Source organism: Zootoca vivipara, chromosome 9, assembly GCF_963506605.1.
Source record: "Zootoca vivipara chromosome 9, rZooViv1.1, whole genome shotgun sequence".
NCBI lineage: Eukaryota > Metazoa > Chordata > Lepidosauria > Squamata > Lacertidae > Zootoca > Zootoca vivipara.
In genome coordinates this window covers 26,288,153-26,299,272 of record NC_083284.1, presented here as the reverse complement: position 1 = coordinate 26,299,272, position 11,120 = coordinate 26,288,153, and positions in this window count along the sequence as shown.

The window sequence follows — 11,120 nt, the reverse complement described above, 5'->3', positions numbered from 1 at the left end:
AGCCCGCAAGTTAGGTGTATTTAACTTGCCAGTGTGGTGTAGTGGTTAAGAGAATAGCTATCACATTTTCCCTTTTCTCGCGAGGAAGCCTATTCAGCATAAGAGAATTTCCCTTAAAAAAAGGGAGAACTTGACAGCTATGGTTAAGAGCAGTAGACTCGTAATCTGGGGAACCGCATTCGCGTCTCTGCCCCTCCATATGCAGCTGCTGGGTGACCTAGTCACACCTCTTTGAAGTCTCTCAGCCTCACTCACCTCACAGAGTGTTTGTTGTGGGGGAGGAAGGGAAAGGAGAATGTTAGCCGCTTTGAGACTCCTTCGGGTAGTGATAAAGCGGGATATCAAATCCAAACTCCTCCTCCTCCTCCTCCTCCTCCTCCTCCTCCTCCTCCTCCTCCTCCTCCTCCTCCTCCTCTTCTTCTTCTTCTTCTTCTTCTTCTTCTTCTTCTTCTTCTTCTTCTTCTTCTTCTTCTTCTTCTTCAGCTTTACACATGTGGCAAAAGGGTGGTGGTGGAAAGGGTGCAAGGTTCTGGGGGGAAATGACTTTGGCAATCCCATTCACCTTCTGTTGGAGGACAGAGTTGAGTTTATTTTGTATTTTGTCCTGCACCACCATCACCAGCCCACTGTCCTCAGATGTAGAGGACACTCTCCTGTGGCTGGTTACTGAGATAAGCTTCAGATACCTGTATAGTTGGCTTCTTTTCATGGAATGGGAGGTGAAGCTATATGTCTCTCACCTCAAGTGGCAGAATGTATTGGGAAAGAAGGGTTTGCCCTTCCAGAAATGACTGCGGAGAACAGCTTCTCAGGAGACCTTTGGAGATAAGATGACTGTTGAGGAATCTTACATCTTCTGCAGTTGGGTAGTGGTGGTGTCTGACTGCTACTGTCATTTACGTGTTGTTTTATTGTGCTGTGGGCGATTGTGAGAGCTGTTGTTTTGATAGCTTTCAATAGCTATTGTTGATATATGAAAACTGGATATATATTGTTTCCTCATATATATATACCCTCCGTTTCTGCTTCGTTTCAGGATTGGCTAGTGTCCCTGTTTTGCATGTTTCATTACTGCAGTTTGCCTAGAGCTTCCCCACTTTTCATTTAAATTCTACTTCCTTCCTCTCTTATAATCTTGGACAAGAAATTAAAGCAGGGTGTGGCTCATCATTTCTCATCTGGCAAAAGACAGAGAGAATAAGTACCTGCCTAGGAGCTGTTGCCTGCAAGGAACTGTTGGCTGCCAGATGGAGGAGAACTCGAGGATCTTAGATGCATTCCTGATTATCAACCCATCTCAGCAGGTACAAAGGGGCAGGCAGTAAGAAAAAAAGGCGGAGGAGAACTGGCAAGGAGTGAGATTGCAACCAGCAGTTTTATTCAGCTAAGCTTTGATCTTAGACCCTTGAAATGAATGGATCTAACTATGTTGTGTTCATTAATTTCAGTGGGTCTAACCTGAGTAAAACCTACTTGAGTGCCACCCCTGGGTATTCTCTCTCATAACAAATGGGCAGTTCAAAAGTTTCTGTTCCTTGTCCGTCCATTTTGCCCGCCCACCCAGCCTCCCTGCCTGCCTGCTCTAGGGCATAAGGAATTATTAACCCTGTTGGATCAGACCAAAAGCCTAACCTTTTTTTTCCAGTCTGAGAACCACATTCATTTCTGGGCAACTTTCAGAGGACTACATACCAGTGGTGTATGGGGGCAAGAAACAAAATTGGGCTGAGCAACGAATTCACATTTTAGTTCTGTATAGTAGGCTACAGGTGGCGCTGTGGGTTAAACCACTGAGCCTAGGGCTTGCTGATCAGAAGGTCGGCGGTTCGAATCCCTGTGACGGGGTGAGCTCCCGTTGCTTGGTCCCAGCTCCTGCCAACCTAGCAGTTCGAAAGCACGTCAAAATGCAAGTAGATAAATAGGAACCGCTACAGCAGGAAGGCAAACGGTGTTTCCGTGTGCTGCTCTGGTTTGCCAGAAGCAGCTTTGTCATGCTGGCCACATGACCTGGAAGCTATACGCCGGCTCCCTCGGCCAATAATGCGAGATGAGCGTCGCAACCCCAGAGTCGGTCACGACTGGACCTAATGGTCAGGGTCCCTTTACCTTTACCTAGTAGGCTACACCTCTGTCTCTACTCTCCATCCAGGCAAGCAAGAAGCATTGTCAGAGTTTAAGGACATATTCCAGCCAGCCAAAGAGACACTCAAGCAGGCAAAGCAGGGCTGGCAAGCAGTGTGGCTTGGGAGGGTTTGTAGCCTGGGGAGAGTCCCAAAGGCCACATTTGGCTCCCAGGCTTGAGGTTCCCCATCCCTGGCCTGGGATGCTAACCCAGTATCATCCTGTTTCCCACTGTGACCATGCAGGTGCCTATGAGAAGCCCATAAGCTGGACATGAGGGCGATGTTGCTTTCCTGCTGTTATCTATCAGCTGCTCCCAGAGGCAGCGAGACTTGTATTTTCTTGTAGCAGCTGAGAAGGAAGTGTGTGTAAAAAGCCTGCAGGGTGGGCATTGAGAGAGGAGCTGTGGATTCTTAGCAATCTTAAACTTCCCTGATATTCCTCTTCTTCGGGACAACAGTTGGGGGGGGGTCCACTAACAACCCCTTATGTAGGTTTATGGTTATATTGCGCTGGTGGCAAGGCATCACCAAATAACAGCACAATCAGCAAACCCTTTCTTCGTTCCTCAGTTGTTATTATTACTACTACAACAACTCCTTTTTATGTAAATGCCCTGTGGGAGTCAGTGGGTGTGCTCCAGAAGAAATTCTGAAGGTTTTCGTTTTTTGAAAAGAATGCAGCCTACTGAAAAGGCTTATTCAGTAAGCAATGCCAACAGTAGTAATTTCTGAAGTAGCCGGATTTTATGAGAGGCTTACAGGATGTTTGTGGTCGCTCGGACAGACAGTACATTACAGCATACAGGGCTGCTGCTTCCTTTCAGTGGCCTAAATCTCAGCAGCTATTTATACATATTCACCAGCAATCTCACGTAAATGTTATCTGACATACCTGTAGCACCTACCAGCAACAGGAACTTTGCCATTGTTCTGGCCGTTGGGCAACATTCTTTCAACCCTGTAAACTACCTCACTGGAATTACTTCTGGCCATGACTGAATCTAACAGGATTTTTGCTCCTGAGCTCTGCAACTTCATACTTTGCGGAAACTGCTTCAACAGGTAAAATGCCCTAAGAAACATGCAAGATCTGGCCTGTTCCTTGGTCGAGCTGTTAAGACTCCAGACTCCCTAACTCTGCTCCAACAAAAGCATTTAGCTTGGGCCTTTGAACATTCAAGGCACAATTCACATCTTCCACTAACAGCTTTGTCTGTCTTGTGTTTCATTAAATACAAATATTTATATAGTGCCCACTCATATAAAATGCAATACTCAGTAATATGTAAAGATACAATGGAATGTAAAATGCCATTACAAAAACACAGAATAATTTGTAATATGCAGGAAGGTGAAGCCTCTAATAGCCTTCGTCTGCCAGTATGACTCTGTGTTTCATTAAAAACAAGCATGTGAGAGATGTTTGGATTTGAAATACTGTGTTCTGGTCACCTTATCTCAAAAAAGAAGAAAAAAGAAGAAGATATTGTAGAGTTGCAAAAGGTTCAGTAAACGGCAAACAAAATTATCAATGAGTGGAGCAACTCATGTTTGAAAAAAGGCTGCAGCCTTTTTAGTTTTGAGAACAGGACACTAAGAGGTGACACGATAGAAATTTATAACATTATGCATGGAGAAAGTCGACAGAGAAGCATTTTTTCCTCCCTTGTAACACTACAACTCATGGATACCCAATGAAGCTGAATGTTGGAGGATTCTGCCAGATAAAGAAACACTTCTTCACACAACACATAGGGCTAATCCATACTTACATTTAGCCCAGCTCTTTCCAGGCACAGGTCAGTGCTGAAAAACTCCATGCCTGAACGTCATTGTTTTTCACCTCAGAACTTTTCCTGTGTAAACCTGCTCTTTAATATTTAATCACAGCAAATACTAATTCAGGCTTTAAGCGGATTGCCATTTGCTCCAATTGAGCACCAAAGAGTGGATTTTCACGGGGAAAGCTCCAGAGCAAAAAAAACTGGATCCTCCCTGCAAGAGAGGGCACGTGTTGCAGTGGGTCCCAGCAGACCAGGTCGAGGTGTTGGGGCGGGACAATTGGAGCTATTGGTGGTCCATCTGACAGGGTGCAATTGGGCTGAGGGCTTGCCAATCAAAGAGTCAGATGGACCAGTACTTAAAACACTGAGCTCACCATAGAGACCCTCCTTCTCTAGTTGAGCTGCACCCGACCACCACTCCCTAATTTTAGAGCTTTCGCTTGACCTTGCTATGCTGTCGTGTGTTGTCTGCCGTTGCTGCAGGGGCATGGCAGGAATTTTCCCCACTTGGCTGATTGGCTGTTGCCATTTGGGTTTCGCCTGCCGTGTAGCAAATCGTCACAACTTGTAAGGTTGGCGGATAGGCTCTGGTTCATGCTGATAGGGCGGTATGATCCCTTACCACCCTATAATTATATATTTGGGTATTCATCTTAAGGGAATCCATGGACCGATGGTTGGTATTCCCCCAAGCGAGGTTGCCCTAATCCAGTGTTCTGGGCACACGTGGGGCAATCAGAGCCCAGCTGGCGCGCGCCAGTCAGGCAACCCCATCCCAGGTGTGTACCTGGCTGATGACTCCAGGTGCGCCCTGAGTCAATGCTACCCTAGGTAGCTAGTGGAACCAGAGCCTATGCAGCCACTCATTTGCTTTGTAATCAATAAAGTTGTGGCCTAAATTCTGCCAAAAACCAAACCAAAAATATGAGTCATGTCTGAATTTCTTTCTAGGCCTGGGATAGAGGGTCTCCACATGCAAAAAGGAAGCTTGGACACAAAGTTTAAAAGTGCAGACTGTGCTTGGAAAGAGCAGAGGAAAGGTAAGTGTGCATAAGCCCTTAGTTAAACTATAGAACTCATTTGCTGTTCTGCAATAGAAGTCTTGAAGTCTTAAGGCAATATTCCAGGATTACTCAAGTATAAATTATTCGTAGAATGCAGTGCAAATCCTTGAAGCTTCATGGGGACAGCTATGGAAAGTTGTCACAATCTTGTCATAAGCACATATATGTGCAAGATTTTGACTCATCCTTAATTGATGTCAGAATTAATTACATGTAAATGTACAGAATGCAAAGGTAGTGCAGGCAAAAGAGTAAGAGGTCTTTCTTCTAAGCTGTGAGTCCTAGCAAAAGAAAATGAAACTTTTGCCTGTGTAAACAGGAGCTCGTTTCTAACAATGAAAGCTTTGAAAATTTTGCCTAATACCCCCTGCTTACCCTGCACAGGATAGGTGCCCACGCCCCAACACAACACACAGTGTTAGGAATACCAGAAAATGCATTTTGCAGTATAAAAGTATCACTGTTCGGGGTGTAAAAGGATTTGTCCCTGGTGGCGCTGGGCTTAATGACACTGTCAGTAACACAGAGTTGGCAGTGAAGTATCTACGTGGGTAATTCATCCCAAATGGGGAAAGGAGGCTACATGAGGTTTTCATTTCAATTACTGCCTATCCATACTGAAGGAAATACTAGCCCGCCTGGGAAGACTGTGCGATTTTATTGCGTGACCGTGTCTATCCAAACCCCTCCTGGGGGAATCAGCTTGTACAAAAATAACTATTTTGTAGTGCCAAATTTGTTTGTGGTGGTGGTGGGAGAGTATTTAATAGGGTATTGATAAGAATTAAAGCATGCTGTGGGTGTGCGGGGGGTGGGGGGACAACAGACCTCTATTGATTAATCCCAAAATTATTTACCTGGGATGAAAAAAAGGTGTGTGCATGTCTGAAATTCAGTCAGAGATGCTCTGTCCTCTGTACCTTCAGTATAAGATTACAAGGGGGGAAATATCTGCCATCTCAAGCAGGACAGCATGGCACAACCCTTTAAAAATGCTTGCTGGCCACCTTTTGAGGGAATAGTCTTGAGGAGATAAAGCCAGCAGGGGCCTCAGTGTGCAAGGATGGAATTCATGTCATCATAATTACTGCTAGAGAAAAAGAAAAAGTTGCAGCCGAAATAATGGATTTTGTTTCAGAAGTACTTCAAGTCCCAAGGCTCCCAGAGTGGTTTACATACAGTCAGGGCTCATCCACACTTCCCTTTGTCTCCGCCACTTTCCTCCGGGGGAAACCCAATCTTTATTGCTGAATGAGAGGAAACGCAAATTGGGTTTTCCCCAGATTGGTATTCGCTCTGCTTTATCACCAAAGAGCAGGTTTCCCCAGGGAAAGGGGTGGGGAAAGGGCATAACCGTTCAGACCCATGCTTTCTAGGCACAGAACAAGCACAAGTCTGGATGCGCCTCCAGTTAAAACAAGATCATCCCTGCCTACAGGCTGCTTCACACAACACACGAGGGGACGGGGGGGGGGGAATCAAAGTCTGGTGCCACTTCTTAAACAGTAGTTCTTATAATGACTAGCTGGCATAGAAGCAGCTCAGGGGCCGAAAGGGTCTGGTGGGGGTGGTGTTTCGGCAAAGCTGGTGGAATGAGCCCTGCTTCTCATTCCCCCACTAAGACACCTCGATGGAGTGGCTGCTTCCAGGTGAGAGCTGAAGGAGAGGAGGCCCAGTGGAGCTGGTCTTCCAGCACACGATGGAATGAGTTCTGCTTACAATCTCTATAAGCAAATGTATAGGCTGTGGAAGCTGACAGAGCAAAGTGATAACTTGGGAGTGGCAGCGTGGAAATTCTACTCTGCCCACTTCCAAGCCCCACTCTTTAACTCTTTGCTAGAATGCTAATAAAGACTCAGTTCATTGTATCTGCTTAGCCAGCATCGAAGAAGGGAACAAACAGGAAACTTGGGCAACCCCCATTTATGCAGGGGTTACGTTCTGAGGCACCGCGTGTTTAAGTGAAATCACATATATTGGAAACACTATTGGAAAAACCTGTGAACACCACAGTCGCTCCCTCCAAACCTCCGTGCTCAAACTCCAACTCTCCACAGGCCTCAAAGGGCTCCTGGATTGCCATTTTTGCTGTTTCCGTGCTATTTTTTCCCCTTTTCGTGCCACTGCTGGGTTTGCGGCGATGCAGGTGGGTGCGGTCACACATGCCTTGAACACATGTAAATGGGGAGTTGCATGTATTAAATTAGCTCTGTTCTCACTCAGCTCCACCCTCCAGCCTCACCCAGGAGAGGCCGGATTTTTTAAAAATCAAAAGCTGGACAGGCTAGGTATCGCTGATACAAGATCCTCTTTAAGGAGTACTGTCTGCATGTACCTGTAAACAAAGTGATTCTGTTGTCACATTCTGTATCCCCCCACCCCACGTGCATTGGAATTTCATTTCAACCACAACTATGTCAGCAAGCTGCTGCCTCATATAATTTATGAAATATTGCATAAAAATAATAATCCACCACTTGGCAAACACCGATGGGGTGTAGGCAAGTTGGAGAAGAGAGGTGGAATGAAAGCAAGTAAAGAAACATGTTACTGTACATGTATTGTCTTGAAACTATGCTGCTATAAGACGCCCCGAGACATCTCTGACTTACTACTGGTACTTACACAGCTGAGGTAGTTCGTTATTGCCACCTTGAACAGAGACCCAGTGGTCATATTTCACATTTAGAATAATTTATGGCATATGCCCCTCCTTTAAAAACAAAAACAAAACCCTAAGCCTTTGGAGCATATAAAGGGTAAAGGGACCCCTGACCATTAGGTCCAATCGTGACCGACTGGGGTTGCGACGCTCATCTCGTATTATTGGCCAAGGGAGCCGGCGTACAACTTCCAGGTCATGTGACCAGCATGACAAAGCCGCTTCTGGTGAACCAGAGCAGCGCATGGAAACGCCGTTTACCTTCCTGCCAGAGTGGTACCTATTTATCTACTTGCACTCTGACATGCTTTTGAACTGCTAGGTTGGCAGGAGCTGGGACCAAGCAACGGGAGCTCACCCCGTCGCGGGGATTCGAACCGCCAACCTTCTGATCGGCAAGCCCTAGGCTCTGTGGTAAGCCTTTGGAGCATATAGCTGCATATAAATTTCATATCTATGTGAGACAACTGTATTTGCTTGCAGCTTAAATCTGAGGCACAGTGTCAGATCTGTAATTCGTTTATTTTAATGCTTAGTCCACCTTGTTCTGACGCTTCCAGGTGGGTCACAGCAAACTGTCATTCGCATCCTTTGTGAGGTGCCCAGAAAACTCCTGTTATATAGAAATGTAGTGGGTAAATAAATAAATAAATAAAAGCTTGCCTATAAAATTGGTGGCCTTCCCTCCACCTCCGAGTTTTGATTTCTTTTTTTCTCTTTTCTTTGCATGGCTGCTTTTAACCTTTGGTTACTTAAGAAAAGAACACTCCAATTTGTTTTAGAAAGCATAGCCACTGCCGTGTTCAGTACATCTGTCTTGCATTTTGAGCTCAATGGCAAGCTGTATTCTGTTCACAATCGTCTTCCTGTGAAATGTTCTATCTTGTACACCTCCAATCCCATTCCCATTATGAGCCACTTGGCAGGGAAGGGTGGGGCATGATTACTTTTCAACCCTGGTTGATTTTACGTAGCTCTCTGGACAGTTGAATAAGAGCTAGGAATGAGATAAGTGCTGGCAAAAATACAAAGTTTTTCTTTTACACAATAGGCTTGTTTATTTTATACGTTGATCCATCTTTTAGTAAATTCCACTGGGTCAGAGTTCAATACTTTGTGGCAAAAGACCTTTGTACCCCACAACCCCCAAATTTAATTCTTCTTGTATCATATTTTGCATGGTCTATGAACCTCTCCATTTTAATCATGTTTGTACACCAACTCAAATTCACTGAATTTTCTTTCTTCTTAGTAACATGCAGAAAGGTTTTTTTTTATTATTAAAAGCCTAGGTTACAATCCAAGATAGTCCAAGATAACCTGAAATCAGTAGAGATTTATACTGCAATGCGCAAAACTCTCCCCTATCCATTTAATTTTTCTTGCCTAGATTTGCCATTAGCAATCTTGCATTTCATCAGTAACCCTGCTGCTAGTGTGGGGCTGGTGGGCCTTCAAAACAGTGAGAGAGCTAACCGGGGTGAGCCTTCCCAAAATTGCTTCCATGGTTATCATTATTTGCGTACAAGCATTAGTTTCTCTTCACCACTACAGTTAAAAGGGATGTACTCTCCTCTTAATGAAGGAAATTGTGCTGGCTGGTATAATTAATATTCCTTCAGTAAACAGAACAACATGTGCATACAGATAAGACAGGGAAGCCTCCCTCTGTGTAATTAGTTCTCACAAACCAGTAATCAGCAGCTAATTAGTTTTATTTCTGTTCTTCCAGTACACTGGATGGCTCATTCCCTGTCTGCTTCCCACTCTCTATTTATGTAAAGAATCTAAACTGGAATCTCTTTCTCACCTTTTGCTAAACACGGAAGCTTTACATATTCCTGTTCGATCTTTCAAAAAAAAAAAGGGCCTCTCCCTGTCCATTATACTTGCTGCACTGTTAGCATTCCAATAACGTCTCCAGTGGATTTTATTATTGATGGAATTGGTGCTTTTGCAGTTGGACTAGATGATCACCCATGCCTCTTCCAACTCTACAGTTCTATATTTCTGGTTGCCCCTATCCAGTGCTTTTTAAAAAAAAAAGTTTAGGGGTACTCTCATTTTCCTACTCATATTGAAATATTGCCTCAATGAGGCCAAACTTGTTTAGGGGTATGCATCCCCCTGCATCCCCCCAGAAAAAAGCACTGCTCTTATCTGAACCTTTTCCAACTTTAGAGGTGAGGCAACCACATTTGTGCTCAGTATTCCAAATGTGGTTGCACCATATATTTGCATAATAGCATTATGATGTTGGCAGTTATTTTTGATTCCTTTCCTAATGAGCCCTAGCATTGAGTTTTCCTTTTTCATGACTACCACACACTGGGTCAATACCTTCATTGAGCTATCTACTATGACCCCAAGGTCTCATTCCTGGTCAGTCACCTCCAATTCAGACTCCATGAGTGTATATGTGAAATTAAAATCTGTTAATTGGCCCAACATGCCTCGCTTTACACTTGTTTACATTGAACTGCATTTGCCATTTTACTGCCCATTTACTCAGTTTGGAGAGATCGTTTTGGAGTTCTTGACAATCTCTTTTTGTTTTAATAACTCTGAACAATTTAGTATCATCAGCAAACTTGGCCACTTCACTGTTTCAGCCTAACTTTAGATTGTATATTTGAAACACTAATGAACTTTCATGGACTATTTAAAAACAAAACACAAAGTGATGCTACAATGTGGCAAGCTGAGTTTAAGATTATAAAAAAATGAGCAATTGTCTATCCCTACTTCAGTATTTCTGGAAATAACTCTCAATAGTTAAATTGTTGCAGAGTAGTACCAGTGTTTTCTTGGAAGCACTTCACTCATCAGACCCAGTGGGAGCCTTTAGTTTGACTGCTGTCAAAAGCCAACAGTCCCGTTACTTGAACGAGGGTATTCAATTTTTGGGGGGGGAGCTAAACCAGTTTCCCATTATCATTTGTGAGTCTAAACCAGTGTAATAGAAAGCAAAGGAGCTCAAGTGTCTTGCAGAATAAGATACTGAACAGGGACCATATCTAAAGAATGCTGTACTAAAGCAAAAACCTGCCATGCATGGATATAAAGAAATTAAGGCACCAGGAAGCAAATCAGTAGGTTTACTGGGAGATGAAAAGGTTTCCCAAATTCCCATACTAAATTCCCTTCCCTGTAGTCATCAATTTTAATTTAACATAAGCCATGATAATAAATACATTTTATTGCCTCTCTCATCCCTTTCTTACGACATCTGCAGATGCAGACTCACTGCTAATGCTTTTGGCTGATTTTCAGGACTGAGTTTAGTTCATGTTACTATAATCATCACAGGTAAAATATAAATATTAGTGTTTTTAAATTAATGAATTCTCTTCTTGTTGGTACACAACTTGAAATGTTGTTGCACTTAATTCCAGATAGATCTTGGGAATATTTTTGATCAAGCCAGGCAGATGTTTGATTTTTTTAATAAGTGCTTTTTTTTCCCTAACACAAAACATACAAAAAG